This window comes from Otolemur garnettii, unplaced genomic scaffold (genome assembly GCF_000181295.1).
Source record: "Otolemur garnettii isolate 467f Iridium unplaced genomic scaffold, OtoGar3 scaffold00015, whole genome shotgun sequence".
NCBI classification, from domain to species: Eukaryota; Metazoa; Chordata; class Mammalia; order Primates; family Galagidae; genus Otolemur; species Otolemur garnettii.
In genome coordinates, this window is record NW_003852410.1 from 24830462 (window position 1) to 24855041 (window position 24580).

General features: G+C 38.1%; 1 protein-coding gene and 1 pseudogene across 6 annotated transcripts in view; one reads left to right on the forward strand and one right to left on the reverse strand.

Moving 5' to 3' along the window:
* The window catches only part of CADPS (calcium dependent secretion activator), a 484159-nt gene that overhangs the window by 76453 nt on the left and 383126 nt on the right, over window positions 1–24580 (forward strand). The gene's annotated exons all lie outside the window — the stretch shown is intronic.
* LOC111723728 lies at window positions 8210–22633 on the reverse strand (annotated as a pseudogene).

Genomic DNA, 24580 nt, shown 5'->3' on the forward strand with positions numbered 1-24580 from the left:
CAAACACAGCTAATGAAATTCTCTAAAAACCAGATGAGTTACCCTCTGAAAATAACTGTATCCCTAGTCAATGCAAGAGAACCATTTGGGGTCAGGGTGAGTCAGAGAAAGGACCCCTGATTTTGGCGTAGTCATTTTTCTAGCCATGGTTTATGTGAAAAGGCTTGCATTCTGGGTGATCAGTGATGCTGCACAATGAGAAATGATGTTTAATGGAATGGTCTGCACGTCATGGCCCAACTGCTTAGTTTATTCCTCCAATTTCTCCCATAATTTTAATTCACTTTGTGAGTCAATTTGGTCATGAACAAAACAGAGACTGGTTCTGTGTAATTCAGTCTGTTCTGGATTCCTTCCAAGAAGACTCCGTTACAGAGCATATGAAAAGGACCCTGCTTCAAGTAAATGGTGAGGACACAGTCTACACCATATTAAATATTGTGCATTATGTTTTACAAGCATTATAAATGCTATTGTCACTTGGCATTTACAAGTTCTTACAACATTTGGTCTGAAAGCTGAGCAAAGTTGGGGCAGAACTAATCTGAGAAGAAAAGAAAATACTACTTAGGCAGATAACCTTTATGTAGGTATTTTTTTATTGTTTTTGGGTTTTAACCCATCACCCATTGAGGTAGGTTTTTGGTTGTTTTGGTTTTTTTTATTTTTGGTTTTGGTTTTTTTTGAGGTATATGCATGTTTTTATTTTATTCACCTCTGGCATCTTTTTAGTTTACATTTACTGAACTACCTGACACTTTACTGAGGACTTTAAATGCAGCAGCTTTACACAGTTCTTTGGGTTGATATTGCTATTATTCCCATTTTACAGATGAGGTGACTAAGGTACAGGAAAGTTAAAAAATTTGCTAGTAGGTGGCAGAACTGGGTTTCCAATCCGGGTAGTTTAGCTCCAGAATCCATGTTTAAACTGCTATGATAGCCTACCTCCCAGAACTATGTTATCCATAAATATTTTTTAAATAAATGAATTATCATGTGAGCTTTAATTAGGAGAATAATATACAGCTCTTGTGGCCAAGGACATGACCTTTAAAAATTAAATATTAGTCTCAAAACTTGATTATATTGTATTTAATGAAGAATGTGTCCATGATCTTCTCTTCCAACACTGACATTGGTAAAGAGTGATGTTCCTGGTGAATGGACCATGTGAGATTCAGCATCATCTCAGCCTGGACTGCAGTTTATACCCCCATCTTCTACAAGAGTCCATATGAACAACTGGCTTCAACATGAGACTCTCCTGCAGCTTCATTGTGAGAGCTTTGGTAGTAAAACAGCAGCAAGGATGACTTCATTGGATCTGCTGTGTGCCGGGTGCATGCTCAGTATTTAAAGTATATTATTTCACTTAATCTTCACAAATTGTTTCTGTTTAAAGATGGGGAAACAAGAGAGGTAGAGGTTGATTACCTTGCTTAAAGTAACACAAGTAGGAAAAAAAGTATCGCCAGGGCAGGTTTTTTATTTTTATTATTTCAGATTAATATGAGAGTATAAACAATTAGGGTACATTGTTTGCATCTGTTAGGGAAAGTCCAGGTTGTGGTTGAGCCCTTCACCCATGAGGTATGCCCTATACCCCTACACTGTGCCCATTAAGTGAGAGCACACCAGTCTTCTCTCCCCACCCACGTCCTCCCCCCCACCCCGTTCTCCCCTCCCCCCCACTTGAACTTAATTGTGTTTTTCTCTCATGAGGGCATGTAGTTGTTCATCTATCAGTTTCATATCAGTATTGAGGACATTCGATAGTTGCTTTTCCAATCTTGTGGTACTTTACTAAGGAGAATGTTCTTTACCTCCATCCAGGTTAATATAAGATGTAAAGCCCGGACTGTTTGGTCCCGAGCTCACTCTCTTATCTACCATGCTGTACTGCCTAGTGCCTTTCTTTTGTCTTTTCTGGGTTCGCACTGTGCCTCATCTAGCCTCTGGTGCCATGGCCACACACTGGTACTGCTGATTCATGGGAGGATCAATGGGGCACTTGATTGACTGATCCAATGAAGTGGAAATTTGAACAGTTATCCTCTAGAGGAGTACTTCTCATACATTAATTTTCTTATCAATCACCTGGGGGTCTTGTTAAAATGCCAATTTTCATTCAGAAGGTTCCAAAAGGGAATGAGATTCTTCATCACAATTCTGCATTTCTAACGAGTCCCTAATGATGCTCGGCCATGACTCACACTTTATATAGCAGGGCCCTCACCTGAGCTATCCAAAGGTGTAGCAGCCACTAGCCACATGAGGCTGTTTAGACTTTAATTAATTAAGATGGAATTGAAATTTGCGTCTTCATTTCCACTAGTCACATTTCAAGTGCTGAGTAACCACATATTGGACAGTGCAGGTACAGGGTGCTTCTATCATCCACAAAAGTCCTGTTAGACTACACTGCTGTGGAATATTCAGTTTGTATAGAAAAATAATCTGCTTTAAGATTCCCCAGTGCATTCAGGTCTCATTTCATTTCCTGGAATTTTGTCTGTCTATATATACAGACACCTGAAACTTTGATGGAAAGTGGCAATAATGCACATATATTGCATAAAATATGTATATTTTACTTAGGAGCCAGTACACATGCTTGAGGGGGGGAAAAGCCACTGTTTTTAAAATAACACATAGCAGGATTGTCAAACTGTGACAAAAGCATCAAAACTTTGTTGAAAATGTCCTAATAAGACTCAGAAAACATATGAGGATGAGGGACCAGTACTCTCTGGTCCCTTTGAGTCAACAAGTGTGAATTTTTTCCATCCAAAGCTGTGTCAAAGCTTGGGCTTCCAAGAATGCCTAGAAGCCATAGTCATTGTCATCAGCACAAGGAAAATCATTATTATAATTTACAAAATATTAAGAGTATATAAGTGGTCTTGTTACATGGATAGGTCTTACAATGCGTAAGTCAGGGCTCTTAGCATGTCAATCCCTCATTGTACTTATTAGGTTGGTTTTTACATCTCCCCTTCTCTCTCCTCCTTTATTCACAATTTCCAATGACATTTACTTCTTTCCATGCCCATCTGTGCCCATTTCTTAGTCCCAGGTTATTACAGAGTGCATATGGTGGGGGTTTTTCCATTCTTGAGATAGTTCACTTAGGTTAACTCTCTCTAGTTCCATTCAAATTACTGTGATCATATTCAGAAAAATCATTTTGCTTATTAACAATATCCTTAAATATCATTTTTTCCAATGCCCTCATTTTACTTTTTTTTTTTCCCTCCCTTTAATCAGGTCAGTCAAGGTTCAAGCTGTCCACCCCTGTTCTGCAGGTTTAGGGTGCTAAACAGTGAGTGAGGGTGGCCAGCTGGCTGCCCTGTTCAATACTCTCATTTTACATAAGGGCAAACTAAGGCTCAAAGGGGCGATATGAGTTGAAGTTCCTGGTGTTAGAGCTGGTCTTAGGTGTGCAGTGATATTTGCTGAACTGATATGAATCTAGTTCTCCACCTCCCCACTGGACTTTCTACCTCTGAATGACGCAGTGATCACTGTGACTGACACTCTACCTCTGTTTCTTTGCACTGCTTTAAAGAAATACATGGAGACATTAGATTCAGAAACAAATAGACACAGAGATGTAAGATTCAAAACAAATTCTCTGGAGTAGAAAATGAGTATGGCTACATTTATAAAGCAATTTCTTTTTTAATCAGTTCTACTTATTCATTCTAAGAATTTAGAAAACACAAATAAAAAAGCATAGAATTAGAATCACCCATAACTCAGTTATTCAGAAATTCTATTATGCTATAAATTTGGTGATTTAACTAGACTTCTTATTTTTTTTTGTGTCTTAATTTATAAAAATATATGTCATATAATGTAACGCCATGACTATTTCCCTGTATCATTTCATAAAATTCTATATTATGTCTAGTTGGTGAAGTAATACTTTATTATATAATACTAGAAATGTATTTATATAAATAATAATTATTCAACATTTAAATTTTACTTGTTTGCATTTATTATAAACAGCCGGATGGTGAGGCTCCTTGTAGGAAAAATTAACATAACTTTCTTTTAGTATTATTTCCTAAAGTGAAATTGCTCAGTCCTATGTTATAAATGATTTCAAGCCTTCTGATGTAAATTTTCAAATTTTCCTCCAAAAAGCTTGCACTCATGTATCCAAAGGACAATATATAATCAGTAAACCCCCTGGTGACATGGATTATGGCTATTTTATTCAAGATTCTATTCACAGAAATACCTAGAATAGCACCTAACACACAGAAGGCCCTCAATAAAAATGCATTTGAAAAGAAGAGGGAGGTTAGGAGGGAAGGGGGACCATGTTAGAGCCTGGTACAGAATGAGGCTTGATAAATGTTAATTACAATTATTACCTTCTTTGAAGATATTATTCACATTTTTGTTTTGCATGCAATATTTTGATAGGTTTGCAATCATGTCTAAGAACAAATATAAAAATTTCTGAAAAACTTCAACCTACTCCCTTTCGTCTTCTCATGTGGATTACCTCTGTCTTTGAGTATCTCTGGAACACATTCAGTGTGGAGCTGGTTTCTGCCTCTCACTCCCTGCCCCTTTACTAGCATATTTGTAAACTTCTTTGCTGTCAATTGATGTCTGCTCAGTCTTAAAGAATACGACCCATTGGGTCAAATTAGCCCGGACAAAATACTATTAAATCTATGGAAAACAAGGAAAATGATAAAAGGACTGCCATGTCTAATATTAGGGCCTTTAAGTTGGACTCACACACTCCTATTCCTCTTTGGGAGCGAATACGATGAGATTATTAAAAGCATTGGCCTTAGGTTGGAATTTGGAGTCTGCCATTCTGGCTATATGACTTTGGACACATTACTCAGTCTCCCTAAGTCTTGATTTTCTCACTTTTAATAGCAGAACCTGTTCCTCAGGGTTGTCAAAACGAGGTCCTAAGGCAGTGCACAAAAGCTCTTGGCACCATGTCTAGCTCAGATAGTGGCCCCGGACGCTAGAATTTCATTAGCACCAGTGATTGAGAACTGAATATATGTATAGTTTTGTTCTCTCACGGTTCGATTTTACAGACTTGACGTTTGCTTCCAAATTCTAAGCGATTATTGCATTTGGTTTTGCTGGGCTTACCACTTGGGGAAATCTTTCAGCTTGTTTTATTGAGGCCATTTTCTACTTGGAGAAAAATGAGACCCAATGCTGCACATGCTGCAAATGCTTTTGGCATGTCAGGGACCCAGAAAAAAGGGGCAGAACTGGAACTTTAACCAAGGCATCCTCACTTCAAAGTGTCCAGCCACTTCATGATAATCATGCAAAAGTACTGGTAATAGTAATGACCATGATGCTGATGGAAATTCACAGAACATGAGTGCTTTTTTGGGTTAGGCAGTATACATTTATGCACATTATCTCATTTAATTCTTACACCTATCATGTACATAGGTGCTATTATTCTCAGAAGGTGAGTTTATCAAACACATGAAAAAATGCTCATCATCCTTAATCGTGAGAGAAATTCCGTGAGAGAAATTCAAATCAAAAGCACCCGGAGATATCATCTAACCCAGTGAGAATAGTCCACATCACAATGCTATAGATGCTGGCATGGATGTGGGGAGAAAGAACACATTTAGACTGTTGGTGGGACTGCAAACTAATGCAGCCTCTTTGGAAAGAAGTATGGAGAATCCTCAAAGAACTCAAATTAGACCACCCATTTGGTAATCCCATTACTAGACATCTACCCAGAAGAAAAAAAAATATTATAAGGACATAGGCACTAGATTGTTTATTGCAGCTCAATTTATAATCACCAAGATGTAGAAACAACCTAAATACCCATCAACCCAGGAAAGGATTAACAAACTGTGGTATATGAATATCATCCATAAAAAGATGGAGGTGTTACGTATTTTGGCTGTCTGACTTTGGACACATGACTCAGTCTCCCCAAGTCTTGGGAGTGACTCATTCTCCCTAAGTATTAACCTGGATGGAGTTGAAACACATTCTTCTTAGTAAAGTATCATAAGAATGAAAAAGCAATTATCCAATACTCAATACTAATATTAAGCCAGTAGATGATCTAATACATACCCACATAAGAGAAAAACTCAATTCAAGTTGTGGGGAGAGGGGAAGGGGAGGATCAATGTGCTCCCACTTAATGGGCACAATGTAAGGGTACGTGGCCTCTTGGGTGCAGGACACAACTACAAGAGGGACTCTACCTAACAAATGCAAGTATTGTGACCTAGTTGTTTGTACCCTCACATTAACCTGAAATTAAAAAAAAAATAAAACAGTTGAGCTTCTTTTCCAGCATTGCATAGCTGGAAACTGCAAAGAAGTGAGCAGAAACTGGTTCCATATGATACCAAACTGATATCAGTCAGCCACTACAATCTGCCTAGTAAGCAATGAGCCAGAAACCAGGCCCTGCTCTCAGCAGAAGTTATGGAGAACATTTTTTGTGATCGATGAATGAAATGTCTGTGAAATCACCATCATTGAATATGTAGCTGCATCAATATTTGAACGTCAACTGTTTTCTATTAGTAGTGCTATTTGAGATCAGTGATACATTCCCTGAGCACCTAGCCTTTTAAATTTGAATTTAAATGTGAAGTTCAGTGGAGTTTATTTTTAAAGTCTTCTTGGAAAAATATCTGCATAAAATCCTGCTTTCCTTTGTAAGAAGAGATTTATTTTGTCTGTATTTGTTAGTTCTCTGGTTGACTACACATAAAGGAAAAAGCCAACACAATTATAAGAGGATTTTACATAAAAATGCAGGCAGAATGAATCGCCAACAATAAAAAAGGAACAAGCCAGCAGATTATTTAAATAAAAGAGTTATCTAATTGAAAGTACACTAATAACCCAGGGAAGACCCTGTCTTCAGGAAATCTCTAACAATAAGTAATACCCCTTCAAATCTGAAGCTAAAACAGGGATTAGAGCACATATGCAAGGGCTTTGCAAAATTTTAAAATACAGCTCCGTGGGTCCCCCACAGATTGACAGCATGGGTCTTATTTAAGTTTAACATTGTAAAGTGAGTAACTTCCCATGACTTACTGACTTCCCAGGTTTCCCCACAATAAAGTGGGTGTTTATTTCAACTTTTGTTATGGGTTAATGTGAGGGCACATATGGTTAGGTTACGGTATTTGAGTTTGTAAGTAAAGTTCAAAGTCTGAGATATAGTTGAGTCCATCACCCGGGAAGTGTGCCATGTACCCATACATTGTACCCGACAGGCAGAAACTATTAAAGCCCCCTCCCAACTCCCCTTTTTTTGAGCTCTATTGTGTTTTTCTCTCATGTGGGCCTATCGTTGTTGATCTGCTATTTTCAGATTAGTCATGAGTATATGGGATGCTTGCTGTTCCCTTTTTTTTTAATGCTGCGTCTCAAAGCAAACTTCATTTTTAACAGTGTTTTATGATCCTAATACACAGAGTTTTAAAGAAGGAGGCCCATTTTTAAAATATTTTTGTTGTAACAATAAGGTGTTCAGCTACACATCCTCCCTCCCCCAGCAGCGATCATATATTTTTTTTGCAGTTTTTGGCCAGGGCTGGCATATGGGGCCGGCGCCCTACTTCTTTGAGCCATAGGCGCTGCCTGATCATGTTTCTTTTATTTTAATTTGAGAAGAAAATACTGTTTCTGATGGCATGAAATGCAAATTTTTTTTGAAATGCAAAATATTTAAGTTGTTTTTTTATAATCATCCTAATACAGAATTTTAAGCACTATTAATGAGAGTTTAATTAAGGTCATTAAGTCCATGACACTAATTAATGACCAACTATTGGTATTATTTCTTCACTATTTCTCCAAAGGAAAACTCCTAAATTGAATATTAGCAGAATAATCCCTAAATATACTTTATAAGCATAATAAGAGCTTCCATTTACATAATTTTTTGGATTTTACTCTTCCTAATAATTTTCTGAAACTCAGTTTTACCCCAAACCATAATTGTCATATTAACTTTGTAATGCAGTTGTACACCAGGCTCTGTTCACCCAGAGCTTAGGAAAAACAGGATTGGTCATACCAGTTGAAAAACAAACCTGTCTCACACAATTTGCCAATGTGTAGTTTCAGTCTAAATTCTGACAATGAAATATATGGATATGTAGCTACATATTTCATCTTGATTTTCAAAAGTAGTTAAGGGAGTTCTTCACAGCTTAGCTTTGACTGCCTGAAGCTGAAGATTTTGCAACTTCCTAGCCAGACCCATATTGCCAGTTATTTTCAGTTTGCCTTAAAAGATGGTGCAGTTGGCCTTCTTATCTGAGTTAGGAAGCTCTGATCCTTTGCTGTTTTTTACATTTACCACCCGGGTGACTTCTTTGCCCCCAGGGCCATCCTTCACCTAAAAGGCAAAAATACCACCAATTTTCTTTATAAACTGTTGCCCTTCCTTTTTTGTTGCTTCTCTATCTCCTTAAAGTCAAGATTTTCCTTAAATCCATCACCTAGAGAGCTGGTTGTAGCAGTTGCAATTTGATGAGTTCTGAAAGAACGGGCAGCTTCAAGAAAACCTGTCCTGTGTAGGGTTCTGCTTTTCCATTTTTGAGATACTTTACTTAGGAGAATGTTCTCCAAATCTATCCAGGTAAATACAAAAGATGCAAAGTCTCCATCTTTTTCTGGCTGAATAGTATTCCATGGTATACATTTAGCACAGTTTATTAATCCATTCCTAGGTTGGTGGGTATTTGGGTTGTTTTCACATTTTTGTGATTGTGAGTTGAGCTGCTAGAAGCATTTAAGCACAAATATCCTGATGGTCAAATTATTTTTTTTCTTCTGGGTCAATGCCTAGTAATGGGATTATGGGGTCAAATGAGAGATCTACTTACAGTTTTTCGAAGATGCTCCATATTTTCTTCCAAAAAGGCTGTACCAGTTTGCAATTCCACCAACAGTACATCAGGGTTCCACTCTTTCTGCACCCATGCTGGCATCTGCAACTTTGGGAATTGTGATCTGGGCTGTTCTCCCTGGAGTTAGATGGTATCTCCAAGTGGTTTTGATTTGCATTTCTCTGATGATTAAGGATGATGAGCATTTTTACATGTGTTTCTTGGCCATTCGTCTTCCTGGGAAAATGTTCTGTTCCTGTCATTTGCCTATGGATTCGTTCTTTTCTTGTTGATCTTCTTGAGTTCTTCATATTCTGGTCACTGGCCCTTTGTCTGATTTGTAACATGTGAATATCTTCTCCCATTCTGAAGGATGTCTATTTGCTTTGTTTATTGTGCCCTTAGTTGTACAGAAGCTTTTAACTTGATCTAGTCACATTATTTTTGTTGTTGCTAAAGTTGCCAATGGGGGTTAGGATTTTTATCATTTCATGGCTTAGCTTTAAATCTTTTATACAGCATGAGTTAATTTTTATAAGTGATGAGAAGTGCAGGTCCAATTTCAGTTTTTGTGTATGTGGTGATCCAGTTCTCCCAGCACCATCAATTAAATAGGGATTCTTTTCTCCAGCATAAGCTTTTGTTTGGTTTGTTGAAGATCAGATGGTGATAGACGGCTGGGTTCATTTCTACATCCTCTATTCTGTTCCATAGACCTATGTCTCTCCTGTGTCAATCCCACGCTGTTTTGATCACTATAGACTACTTATAGTATAACCTGAAGTCTCTAATTCATAAATGTAATCCACCATATAAATAGAAGCAAAAACAAAGACTATATGATCTTTTCAATAGTTGCAGAAAAAGCATTTGATGAAATTCAGCATCCTTTTCTGATAAGAACACTTAAGAAAATAGGCATAGATGGGTCATTTCTTAAACTTATAGATGCCATCCATGACAAATCTACAACTAATATCATACCGAATGGAGAAAAACCAAAAACATTTCCATGTAGAACTGGAACCAGACAAGGATGCCCACTATGGCCACTGCTATTCAACATAGTACTAGAAGTCCTAGCCAGTGCAATCAGGCAAGAGAAGGATATCAAGGGTATTCAGAGTGGAACGAGGAGGTCAAACTTTCTCACTATTTGTGGATGATATGATCTTATAAACTCAAGGAAACCACAGGAACACAGCATGACGCTTCTGGAGGTGATCCAGAACTACAGCATCATCCTGGGATATAAAATCAATGTCCACAAATCAGAAGCCTTCATATACACCAGCAGTAGTCAATTTGAGAACCAAATCAAAGACACAATACCCTTCTAGTAGCTTCAAAGAAAATGAAATACCTTGGAATATACTTAACAAAAGAGGTGAAGGATTTCTCTGCAGAGAGAACTCTATGAAACTCTAAGAAAAGAGATAGCAGATGGCTGGGAAGAGTTGATATCATTAAAATGTCCATACTACCCTCAGTGATCTAAAGATTTAATGCAGTTCCCATTAAAACAGCACTGTCATACTTTGAAGAACTTGAAAACCTAGTTCTCAGATTTGTATAGAACCCATAGGGCCACTGTGTCTTTAATAAAACCACAAAAATAACATAGGTTATTTCTTACACAATTGTGAGATACTCTTAAAATATGTTGAAGAGGACTTGGTGCCTGTAGCTCAGGGGTTAGGGGGCCGGCCACATACACCGAAACAGGTGGGTTCCAACCCAGCCCTGGCCTGCTAAACAACAAGGACAAGTACAACAAAAAAAATAGCCGGATGTTGTGGTAGATACCACAAGAGTTTGAGGTTGCTATGAGCTATGATGCCACAGCACTCTATTGAGGGCAACATAGTGAGACTCTGTATCAAAGAAATATATATATTGAATATTACTTGAATTTTATTATTTAGAGCATAAATGAATGGTGGTGGCCTGACATCTTGGTTGCACCATGATGATGTGATGATGATAATTATGATGGTACCTAATATTTTAATATGTTTACCATGTGCCAAGGACAGAGCTACAACTTCACACATTGTCTCATTTAGTGTTCAGAACAATTGTAATGAAGTTACTATCAATATACCTGTTTTACAAACTGAGTCTTAGAGAAGCCAAGCTATTATTCAAAGGCTGCCAGAATTCAAACTCAAAGCAGTCTGAGTCCAATATGAACATCTTCACTGTATCCCTAGTCTCCAAACATACCCATAAGTAAAACATTTTGAAAACATTCCTTTTTTAAACTTACTAATTAATAACTAGTACTATACTAATATCCTATCTGCATAAAATGTATGGAAGTATAAATTTAAAAGGATGAGCCAAAGTTAAAACAAGGTTTTGAATTTTATCAGTGGTATAAAAATGTTTTTATTCTCATTAAAAGAAAATGATAATATTTCATTAAAAAATAAGCTTGAATATGCTTTAGTACTTTTCAAAATTTTGATTTAATGCTTTGTGGATTAGTAACTTGAAGTAACTCAAAGGCTCAGTTCTGTTTTTTAAAGACTTACACCTTTTGGGGGCAAGACACAATTGTAAGAGGGACTTTACCTAACAAATGCAATCAGTGTAATACTGATTTCTTGTATATCTTGAATACAATACTGGTTTCTTGTATCCTCAATGAATCCCCAACAATAAAAAAGAGAAGACTTTATTAAATACTAAAAAGATGCTTCAGAAAGATCATTAGATCCAAATGGAAGATGAGCATCACTTACTGTGCTTTTGAAATCAAGATATGTACACTTCTGTTCTACCACCTGTTATGCAAAGATTTTTTGTTGTTGTTGTCATTGGCAGGTTTTGGCTGGGGCTAGGTTTCAACACACCACCTCTGGAATATGGGACCTGTGCCCTATTCCTTTGATTCCAAAGATTTTTTTAAAAACCACTAGTAAATTGCTATCTTTTCCAATGTCAGTCTATTGTTGCTATTCAACAAACTGTGCATCTTTATATTTTTTTAAAAAATTTCTCCAATGAGGCAGTGCCTGTGGCTCAGTGGGTAGGGTGCCAGCCCCATATACCAAGGGTGGCAGGTTCAAACCCAGCCCCGGCCAAACTGCAAGAAAAAATAACTGGGCATTGTGGTGAGTGCCTATATTCCCAGCAACTCGGGAGGCTAACGCAAGAGAACCTCCTAAGCCCAGAAGCTGGAGGTTGCTGAGAGCTGTGATGCCACAGCATTCTACCGAGGGTGACAAACTGAGACTCTGTCTTTAAAATAAAAAATAAAATTTCCTCAAAACTTGCTAAAAGTCTTAGTTCAGAACCCCTGAAAGCTAACTAAATTAGATTTATGCACTACCATTCACAGTATTTTAAAGATATTCTTATAGGCACTGCAAATATATGGGTATACCCTTACATCACACGATGAAAGAATCATTTCCAAAAGCAGTTGCTGCTTTCAAATTGCTTTGCATAGCATCAGTTTTTTTGAAGAGAGTTTGTTTTTGTGTCCTGGGTGCCTGATTTTTTTTATGTCTCGCTGACTGTGATGGCTTCTAGCCATCATTAGCTAATGTCTCAAGACATAGTATACACAGGGCTGGGTTGACTGTTAATAATAATGATCCATATCACATGTTTTTTCTCTGAGAAAAATTTGATTGCATTGAGAAGGGAAGGCCTCTCGAGAGGTTCATCTTTGTTTCTAACTTTGTAATTTAGCTGCTGAGGAGTAAGAGAAGTATTGATTCTGCCCTTTTCCTACCACTTCTGCTCATTTTCTCTTCTCATCATCGACTTAACTTCCTTAGACAGGGATGGGAGCAGGGAAGCTGACAAGTCTTTAACGGGGTGTGTTGCATTCTTCTTGAGCCTTTTCCATTTGGGAAATGAGAGTTCACCCTTATGAACTGGGTGAGTACTGCACTTCCATAGAAGGCTACTTTGGTATTAACCAAAAAAAAAAAAAAAGATGCTGGCTGGCAAAAGCAAAGTCAAGGTGTGTGACACTCAAAAAGCTATTTTTTTTTTAGATTTTTTATTAAATCATAGCTGTGTACATTAATGCAATTACAGGGTACAGTGTGGTATTTTCATATACATTTTGAAATACTCTCATCAAACTGGTCAACGTAGCCTTCAAGTCATTTTCTTAGTTATTAAGTTAAGACATTCATACTCTGCTTTTAGAAAGATTCACTTGTACCCTTGTAGGATAAACCATAAAGGTGACCCCACCAATCACCCTCCCTTCCCCCATCCATCCTCCTCCCTCCCAACCCCCTTCCCATATTCTAAGGCTAGAATTAGGTTATAACATTCCTATGAAAGCTCTAAATTAGTTTCAAAATAGGGCTGTGTACATTGGATACTTTTTCTTCCATTCTTGAAATGTTTGAAGTATGGTACAAGCAAATGAAACTCATGGTGTTAGGAGCATGTGACTAGCATGATCAAGGCAGGGACATTAAGTTGCTATAAATAGATCTGGCATTCCCTGCCTCTGACCCACTCACCACTACCACTCACTAACTTAAAGAAAAAAAAAAAAAGCTGTTTCTAAACTATGGATATATCAAATGTCCATCCAAAAGTGGAGAGGTTACTATAACATTCATGTACCCATCATTCTGCTTATTAATGATCATTCCGTGGTCATTCTATTCCCTTTATGGTCCCTATGCCCCCAAATTGAATTATTCTAAAGCAAATCCCAGATATAACATCATTACATGCATAAATATTTTAATATGAATCTCTAAAATATAGACTTGTTTTGCAAATGTAACGCATGATACCATCATCACACCTGAAATGCTAACAGTAACTCTTTAATACCATCACATGTCCAGCCAGTTTCCAACTCTCCTAAAGATCTCACATATTTTTTAGTTTGTTTATTCAAATCACATTCCAAATAAGGTCTGTACGTTGTAATTGACTGATGTGGCTCTTATAGATTTTAACTGTAGCTTTTTCTCCCTTCTTATATTTTGCTTACAATTTTTTTCTTGAAGATATCAGGTCATTCTTGTAGAGTGTCTCATAGTCCGGATTTTAGTGATTACACTCCTTGGTATTATTTAACATAGTCCTCTCCATCTCTCATAAATTGGTAATGGGATCCAGCCACTACCACATTAACATTTAATTCTTCTGCAAAAATACATTCGAGGCAGTATTGGTGCTTCCATCAGTACTCACATAATAAACACTTCTCTCTCTTTGGGGAATGTTAATAGCCATCAATGACAATTGCTAAATCAATTATTTTATTGGAGGTTGTCTCAGGGTTATAGTGTATCATTCTTTTTTCATGTACTAGTTGAAAGAACTCTATAAAGACAAAGTTTGTTTCATCAACTATTTACTCTGAGATACAGGTCATGCAGGAAAAACACTCATACACAAAAAGCTCCATGCTCTCTCTTTATACTAGCAAAATAATGGATTGGTTCCTTAACATCACTGGAGGGTGATCAAAATTATGTTTTTTATTCTGTTTTGGTTTGAGTTTTGAGTAACAATATAATTTAAATGTATTTGACATCTTATGTAGGCATTACTTTTATTCTCAAATCACCTATGGCTAGTGGGAGGCTCACTTAATTGATTCCGGAGTCCTTTTAACAAGGTCCCAGCTGTCTGTGATAGCTTCCTTAATTTCCAGTAAGATAAGGATCATCGTGTCCATTTTGTGCCTCAGACAGGGTATTGGCACTTGCTCCAAGGAACTCTGGTCACTTTTCATGGAAAATGGTATTGGGAGATCACACTCTAGAAATCATGTTCATTTTAAGTTTTGGGTTGTCTTCCACTTTTAAAATATAAGCAAGTGTGTGTGTGTGTTTGTATATGTATTTCTTTCTTAGATAAATGGTATCATGCTATATGTTTATTTCTTCATTAGAACCTGCCTTGTACAAACATTACCAAGAAAGGGAAATGTCTTTCTTCTCTTTTTCCATTTTGTTTCTGTCTCCCACCTTTGGGTATCTTCTTTCTCCAGCTCTTTTCAACCAGCATTCCACTTTCCCACCCTTAACAAAAAGTCCAAGTCTCTCAGTAGAACAGCTAACATTGAGTATGGGATTAGGGGACACAAGGGAATGGGTGGCTACAAATCAATATTTAGCTTTTCTAAAAGGCTTCTAGGAGCTCAGAAGGCTCTATCAAATTGTGAGGGCTCTGGGAACCAAATACAAGTGACGAATTTCAGTGAAGTAGAGCTGTGGTCCCCAGTCCTCACAGTGAGATGGGTACACATACTGATTTGTGACCTATTAGGAACTGGGCCACATAGCGGGGGTGAGAGGCAGACAAGCCAGAGGAGCTTCATCTGTATTTACAGCCACTCCTCGTGGCTTGCATCACTTCCTGAGCCCGCCTCCTATCACATCAGTGGTGGCATTAGATTCTCACAGGAGCGTGAACTCTATGCATGGAAACTAAGCATGTGAGTGGTCTAGGTTGTACACTCCTTATGAATCTGTAATGCCTCATGCTCTGAGTTGGAGCTGAGCACTGAAGGGACCATCTCGTTGCAAGGAAACAAGCTCAGGGCTCCCACTGATCCTGCATTATGGGGAGTTGAATCATCCCTGTACCCCAAACCTATCTTCCACTCTGTGGAAAAATTTTCTTCCATGAAACCAGTCCCTTATGACAAAAAGGTGGGGGACTGCTAACATAGAATATGTAAGGCTTGCTCTGTTCCCTTATTACATTTTAAAAATCAAGAAGGCCGTCTTCCAAGAAGTGGGCTCTGAGATGCAAACACTTGGAATATGCAGCCTCTGCATCACCCCTGCCATCTCGTGGTCTGCTTGGCTTCCCTGGGCATCTCAGATCACTCTAGCTGCCCTCTGCCCAAACACAGCCGCTGGCATGTCCGGGCTCCCAGGCCTACTTTTCTCTCCAGCCCTTTGTGCCCTCTCAGCAGAATTCGACTTGCTTTTCCAGAAGACTTGTTCCACATTGCTCTCCTTTCTGTTTCTGCTCCAGGATTCTTGGCTGCCTGTGCTGGGTGTCAAATATGTCACTGTCCCTTCTCTGTGAATATGTCGGAGGCTCAGGAGGGCGACTAAGCATACCTACTCTTCTCTGGGTCTCTGCATCCAACTTCAAAGCCACTTGTTCTTTGTGTTTTTTTAATTCTTTATTAAATCATAACTGTGTACATTAATGCATTTATGAGGTACAATGTGCTGATTTGATATACAATGTGGAATTTTTACATCTAACTGATTAACATAACCATGTCCTCATTTACTTATTTGTTGTGGTAAGACATAAATACTCTATTCTTAATAGTTTAGAAATGTATCATTGCATCAGGCACTTTAGGTTAGGTCCCCCCAAATACCCTCCCTTCCCCCAGCCTCCTCCCCTCCCCTTCCCTCTCTTTCTTCTTCCCTCCTTCTTTGTGGACTATAGTTGTGTTTTACTTTTCATATGAATGTGTAGGTGATTATATACTGATTTCACAGTAGCACTGAATACATTAGATACTTTTTCTTCCATTCTTGAGATACTTTACTAAGAAGAATATGTTCTAGCTCCATCCAGGTAAACATGAAAGATGTGGAGTCTCTGTATTTTTTATGGTTGCATAGTATTCTATGGTGTACATATACCACAATTTGTTAATCCATTCATGGGTTAATGGGCACATGGGCTGCTTCCATGACTTGGCAATTATGAATTGGGCTGTCATAAACATACTGGTGCAAATGTCTTTGTTGTAAAATGATTTTTGATCATCTGAGTAAATACCTAATAAAGGGATTGCAGGATCAAATGGTAGGTCCCCTTTTAGTTCCTTAAGCCACCTATTCTTTGAAAGGATGTGTAGACCTGGTTTCTCTGTTTATACCTGGGAGTCAGTTGGTGGAGTGTACATCTTGACATGGCCTGAAGATTCCCCTACCAGCAGATTCATTGCTTGGGTTTGGCAAAGGCCTGGTAGTTTTGTCTGCTGTGAGCCTCAGCGCAGCAGTCATTCCTAAGAGACACTAGAGAGTCTGCCCTCTTGGTTATGTTTTATGTGAATGCAGTGAGCAGTGTGTGTCCTCTCTCCCCAGAAAAATATATCTCCTGCTACACAAGGGTGGTTGTGTCACAGGTCTCATAGGTCTCATTCACGTGAGCAGCCAGGGCCATAGATCCTGAAGCAAACTGGGCCTTCAGAAGGATCCACCTGACCTTGTTCTGTAAATGTAGAAACTGAATACTTACTGAATCCTCCACACTTACTAAATAGTGTGTATCCACCAAGTTAGTTATATATTGTCAAAGTATTTTTTTCACAAACTTGAAAACATGATTGTATATAAATATATAATGAACAGTTATCAAAGATTTATTTAACTCATTAATAAAGGAATATGCAAGATGAAAAAGCTGGTGCAAAGAGTAATAGCGGATAAGAGACTCTTATAGTCAGCCAGCAAAGAAATGCTGAATAAGTTTGGTAAGCTATATTCAAAATTGGTGAAGATTTGTTCTTTAGGTAAATACAGCTATAACTTTTTACTACCAGAAAGAAATCATTTGCAACTTAGCACTGTTCTATAAGTTAACTTCTAACTTCCTGAAATCTAAGCCCTAATCAGTAGAAAGGAGTCAGTCATGCAATTTTTATGGAGAATGGGATGACCTCTGGGCAGGCTTGTTAGACAGTGCCCTGGGTAACAACAACAAAGATGGACATGGTGGCATGCGCCTATAGTCCCAGGTACTTGGGAGGCTGAGACAGGAGGATTGCTTGAGTCCAGGAGTTCTGGGCTGTACTGCACTATGCCGATTTGGGTGTCCCCACTAAGTTCAGCATCAATATGGTGACCTCTTGGGAGCGGGGAGCCACCAGGTTGCCTAAGGAAGGGTGAACCAACCCAGGTCGGAAACAGAGCAGGTCAAAACACCCATGCTGATCAGTCCTGGGATCATGCCTGTGAATAGCCACTGCACTCCAGCCTGGGCAACATAGCAAATCCCCATCTCTGAAAAAAAAATTAAAATTATAGCAACAACAAAAAGGTGGCATAATCTTTTTTACCTTTATTTTCAAGTTTTAGACAATATTTTTTAATTTAGAAATTACCCTGTACAATACAGTATCACAAACTCTGTGTGTAAGAGGCTATGATGACCTCCAGTTTAATGATGAATCCCTTCTAAACAACAAATATTCTCAATGACAAGAAACTGCATCAAATGGCAACTTAATCCATTTTAAAGGGTTTAAAATAATAAACCCTGTGCCATCTGTTAGGTACTAGTCTTCTGAAACTGCTTTGAAAAATCCAGTTCTTATGTCACACAAAGAAGTTAGAGAATGTTCAAACCGTGCTAAAGAGAGTAGGAAATACTTTTAGTACTTTATGAAAATACGCTATAGTTCATTGAGCAACTATTTCTTGCTGTGGCTCTCAACTTGGGCCGTGCATCAGAAATGCTGGCAAAGCTTCTAATTTGTATATACGGGGGTGACCATTCCCAGACACGCTAAAGGAGTGGGTCTCTGGTGGTCAGAGGCTTCAGTATTTTCTGCAAGCTTCATGGGTAATCGTGAGGAAAGATAGATATTGAGATTCATGCTTTATCTCACTATGACAATAAATGCCAAGAATCAGGAGGCTGGGGTTCAGACAAAGGTGATATCATTTGGGGGTGCTGGGAAGAGCCATCAGAGAGAAGTATCCTGAAATCCTGAAACAGCGTTTTGATAAACAAGTAAGATTTTGCCTTAGTGAAGGGAGACGTGAAGGGAGAAGACAGAAAGAAAGTCTTTTAAATGGTATCAATAGCCAAAAAAAAGAAAAAGAAAGAAAAAATAAAACCCAAGTGTTGCATCAGTGGAATTGTGTGCAGTTGCAAAAATTAAATTTGTGCTATTGTTAAACTACCATAGGGATGGTATTCTTATCACAGCATAGGAAACTTATTATATCTGGACTGCAGACAGATATTACAAGGGGGAAAGGGGGCTTTCCTCGAAGTGATGTCCATAATATTTCATGACACACCCCTGAGTGCTTACCAAGACACACCGCTGAGTGCTTACCAAGATATACCCCTGAGTGCTTACCAAGACACACCCCTGAGGGCTTACCAAGACACACCCCTGAGTGCTTACCAAGACACACCCTTGAGTGCTTACCAAGACACACCCCTGAGTGCTTACCCCCCTGAGTGCTTACCAAGACATACCCCTGAGTGCTTACCAAGACACACCCTTGAGTGCTTACCAAGACACACCCCTGAGTGCTTACCAAGACATGAAATAAACACTGCTTGTCTATTGATAGGACAAGCGGTGTTGCTGACCTTTGATGGAAGTTCACCTCGTCCACTGTTTCCAAGAGGAACCCAAACTAGTCCTCTGTCAGATAGCATAGGAGTCATTAAATTACTGATGCCTTTAAATTATCCACAGTACAAAATCATAGAGAAAGAATTGAGCCAATGATAAATATCATTTTAATAACCCAGAATTCATTTGTGGGTACAAAAAAGTCTCTGGAATCTCTATACAATCCATCTGGCTCATACTGCCGTGAGACTTTTCCCTGCTTCTGAATTTCAAGACAGGCTTGAGAGACAGAATTTTTTGTCCTGCCCTGGGCACACTTAGGCCTGTACTATGTGTGCGGCTATATTTGGGTCTCTTCATAGAAGATCTCGGCTTGCATGTGTATGAACGCACTTAATTAATATACTTGATTTTTAGAGTTTTTGGTTTACAGAAAAATTGAGCAGAAAATACAGTTCCCACAAACTCCCTGTCTCCCCTTCCTCAAACATAGTTTCCCCCAATATTCACATCTTGCCTCAATGTGATACATTTGTTACAACTGGTGAGCTAGTTCTGATGCATTGCTATTAACTAAGGTCCCTAATTTACACTGGAGTGTGCACTTGTGGTTTTTTTATTTCCAGATTTCAGGTCACTTTCAGAGCTTGTCCCATTTCATCTCCCTGCCATTCTGGATCCTGAATGGAGATTGTTGGAATAACCAGCCAAGGTCTCCACATTCCTCCAAATTTCTCTGCAGCCTAAAGAGCGGCTGCTGGTACTTTCTCTCCCTGCTCATGATTGACAGGACTAGGTTCTTAGCGAAACCAATGTCCGCAAAGCTGGCATTGTGACAAATGGTCACAGTGTGTGAGGCATTCCATTAATGAGTCATCTATAACCTATACATAGATTGTATTCAGATGTTTTTCAACTTTTTCTCTAGAGATAATTGCCACTGATAAATTTACTATTAAACCTCCTAAGACCCAAGATGGTATTTCATGATTAGCGATCTCGTATCTTGCTGTGCTGATGGAACTCTCTGCCCTTGCATTTTCAACAGTTGTGACTTTATTTTTGGACTGCCCTGTCATGCATGCTCATGCTGAGAGCCACCTCTAATTCTTGTCTTTTGAGTCAGCAGGGTCTAGATTATAAATTAACAAAAGAAATTTTTACCATGTCCTCCAAAGAGGCCCCATATTTTCGCTTCTCTCTCTTTCCGTACTTATTTAGTCCCCTTATCCTGGAACGTCCTCCTCATCTCTTTCTTGCCTTCTCATCCTTTCCCGACTCCCAGCTACTCCTGTCTCTGCAAACTGAGATTCTAGACAGGATTCATGACCCTCCTGTCCTCAGATATCACAGGACATTCTCCTGATTCTGTGCTTACCCTCAGAACTCCTTCCTGTCCCCAGACTGCACATATTGTTAAATTCTGTCAGTATCCTGCAGTAAACGCTTCACTGGTTTCCGTCATACTTTGAATTAAATCCCAGCTTCTTACCTGACCATTCGAGGGCCTGCATTGTTCTCTAGATGCCCTGCCTATTCTGTTCCCAGGATCACACCCTATCCTCTCATGCTGCCTGACTACTGGGTGGCATTGAAGCTGCTCAGGTCTGGTGCATCACCACATCCATGGTTCTCAACATACACTCCACATACACGTGGGGGTCCTCAAGGTGATTTTCCTAGTGATACTGAGACACACTTTGCTTTGTTCCTCACTGTGCTGACTTTGGTGACAATGGTGCAGTAGCGGAGGGTGAGTAAAACTGGTGGTGCTTAAGCACAGACCAAGGCGGTGGCCCCCAGCCCTACTGTCATCTTCGCGTTCCTCTTGTCATGTACTTGCTGCTGAAAACTGTCAACTTTATCGAATCCTTTGTTGATGCAGCAGCAGGAATTATGAATTTTACTAAATTTTGATTCTTGAGTGCACACTGTTTTAATATTCTCCATAATGAAATGTTAAGTCCACATACGGCACTTGGGCTGAATAAGGAAGAATAAGGGGTGTCTGTGGGAATGGACTTGTGTCCTTGAGTTGCCAACTGAACTAGCCCCCCCTTTTTTTACTTGTTGGGACAACTACAAATTTCTGTATTTCACGGATGTGTTTTAGAAAATGAATGGGGGTGCCCGTTACTTCATGAGAAACAACTGAAAGTATTTTTTGCCAATGACAAAATTTTAAATGTCACTTCACTGCTTAAGCTGGGCAGTTTCTAGATAATGAAAGATTTTTTTCAGTGATATCAGTGGTGTATTAAGTGATATGACTTTTTGTATAATGTGAGATAAAATGCATAAACATTTGGAATATTTGCATAACCAAAGATCTAACATTTTTGTATGATGAATCAACAATTTTTTTTTATGCACAAGTAAAAGATTTACTCAAAGAGCAAGATAGACCAGTGGACTTTAATGCAATAGAGTACAGAAAGGTCGCTGATACGGTATCCAGTTTTATACTACAGCTAACTTTAAGAAAATACCACCATTTGAGCTTTAGTATAGTAGCAGAGAATGGTATTCACATTTTTCTGAGAGGATATTAAAATATTCCTCCCTTTCTCAATAACATATCTATGCCAGATTTCTTGCATATACTTCAACTGAAAAAGTATCTCACCATAGCCTAAATGCAGAAACAGAAATGAGAATCCAACTGCCCTATACTAATTCCTAAAAGAGATTTGCTGTGCTATAAAATGTTGCCTCTGTTTTTACTATTTTTTGTTATAGAAATGTCATTATTTTCATAAAAGTGTGTGAATATGTAAGGAGTCTATTATTTTTAATGAATTGGTAAATATTTTAAACTTCCTACTCACACTATTTATAATATAAATCAACATAACCTGTATAAACAAAATCTCTTTGGAGTCCTCAATAATTTTGAAGACTATAGAGAGACATCAAACCAAAAAAGTTCCTCCTCCAGGAGTGTAACCTTGTTCTTTGTACCCTCAATGAATCCTGAACAATTAAAAAAAAAAAAAATAGACGGGCATTGTGGCAGGCACTTGTAATCTCAGCTACTCAGGAGGCTGAGGCAAGAGAATCACTTGAGTTTGACTCTACTGAGGGTGAAAAAGTGAGACTCTGTCTCAAAAATTAAAATTAAAAAAAAATTAAATAATCATAAAATAAATAAAACAAAACCAGAAAGGGTGAAAACAGAGCAACTAGCCAACTCTTAATGAGGCCTTCATGTCTGAACTTCTATCTTTGACTACCTACCAGAAGAATCTCAGTGAATACTGCCTGGGTGCCTCTAAACTGGAAAAATATATTCTTATTTAAAAAAAAAAAAAAGAACTGTAATTATCAGGTGCCAGGGCAGAATATTTGTCCTACTGAAGAACAGCTTTGAAGATGTTCTGTGGATGGCAACCTCCTCCTCCTCTTCCTTCTCCCCTTCCATCCTTTCTTCCTCGTATCCCATCTTCAACCCAACTAACTATCAGCCCCAACTCACCCCTAGAAGAACTTCTCCTTTTTCTCCCCCTTGTCTATTAGATAATTCTTTTCTGAGGAAATCCCCTCTTAATCAATGTTCAATTCCATCTTCACTTCCTCTTAGCGCACAGAACTCTTTGTTGTAGTACTATGTGGCCACCTTGTATTGCTTTAGTCTTTCTCTCCTGACCAGGTAATTCTTTAGGAATAGCATAGCTGATAGGTCGTGCCATTATTTCATAATTTAAAAGTTAAGAATTATTTTTTTCCTATAATCTTCACACTCTGGGAGACTGAGGTAGGTGGATTACTTGAACTCAGGAGTTAGAGAGCCCCTGAGCAAGAGCAAGATCTTGTCTCTAAAAAATACCTGAGCCTTGTGGTGGGTGCCTGTAGTCCTAGCTACTTGGGAGGCCGAGGCAGGAGGATCTCTTGAGCCCAAGAGTTTGAGGTTGCTGTGAACTATGATGCCATGACACTCTACCATGTTAAGATATTCTGTAGATGGAGGGTGACAAAGTGAGACTGTAGCTCCAAAAAAAAAAAAAAAATTAATTTTTTAAAGGACTAATTAGCTTCCTTGTCTTTAGCTGCCATCTAAACTTTTTTACATGAGCAAGAACTTTTGTACATAGCAGATTTTAAAATGTTTTCTAAAGAAGCACTTCTTAAAATGAGGAAGATATATGCAAGATGATGAAACATACCTATTTTCACTCTAGCTAGCACATAAAACCTATGATTTTGTAGATATTGCTTAGAACAAGTTTCAGTAACAAAATGAAATTATTTGAGATATATTTAAAGCAAAAATAAAAAGTAAAAATACAGTTGGCATGGGGGGAGGCATACTCATGATGGCATTACTTGAGTAATTGAATTATTATATGAATAGTTGAATTTTGAGAAACCGTGTTCCAAAGAGAAACCTCCTGGTACAGTCTCATCATAACTCTTCCCATTTTCGATACTTTTTTTGTCCCTTGAACTTTCATTTCAGAATTGCCAATTCATATTTTTCCATGCTGAAGTCTTTCAAATTGTTTTTATTCTTCAAGCCAAATGAATAAAACTCACTAAAACACCTTTTTCAGAATATGCTATGTAAACATGCATAATCTAAAAGGTGAAAATAATTTTATATAAATAAGTAAATATTTGGTTAAGATGACATGATTTCTAAATTTCCTAAGAGTGAGACTCTATTTAGAGTAGGAAATATTTTAATCTGATTTTAAGAAGAGGATATTTTATTTATTAATAAAATTCATGGCCTATTATAAATTTTGATACCTTCAAAGAAAACAAACACTGGTCTAATTCCTCTAGATTAACTGATGATTTTTAAGGCACTTGTTGATTTGATACTTTTGCTTGTGTTCTATAATTGAGTTTTAAACACCCCCATTTTTCCCTAATAATTTATTTCTTAAAAAAGAAAAAGCAAAGCTCATATTATCAGATTACAACATACAATACTGACATCATACTTTAAATAGAAAAGACCTAACCTATCTGTGTGATTGGAGCATTTCTTTACATTCAAAGAAAATTTTCTGCTCCCATCACCTATGTTTATAATGCTACAATTTTAGGGTAAATATTGTTTCCTCCTTCTTTTTGATATAATTACTGCTGTGATAGGAGGCATATTAACTAAAAAGTACCTTAGTGAGCAGTCTTTCTCATGACTAGAGAAGCCCACATGTATACATTAGGAAAGCATTTGGCTGCAAGTAAGAGAAAACAGACAGTGACTTGAACAAGTAGGAATCTATTTTTTCCCTCCGAACCTTTGTGCAGTCACACCCAAAATATAAGGATCAACATCTTGGTGATATTCTTGGTCTTTCTTGCATGGTTACAAGATAGACACTGCAGCTCTGGATAATAACTTTGCATTCTTGGCAGAAGGGGCAGCAGGAAAGAGAAG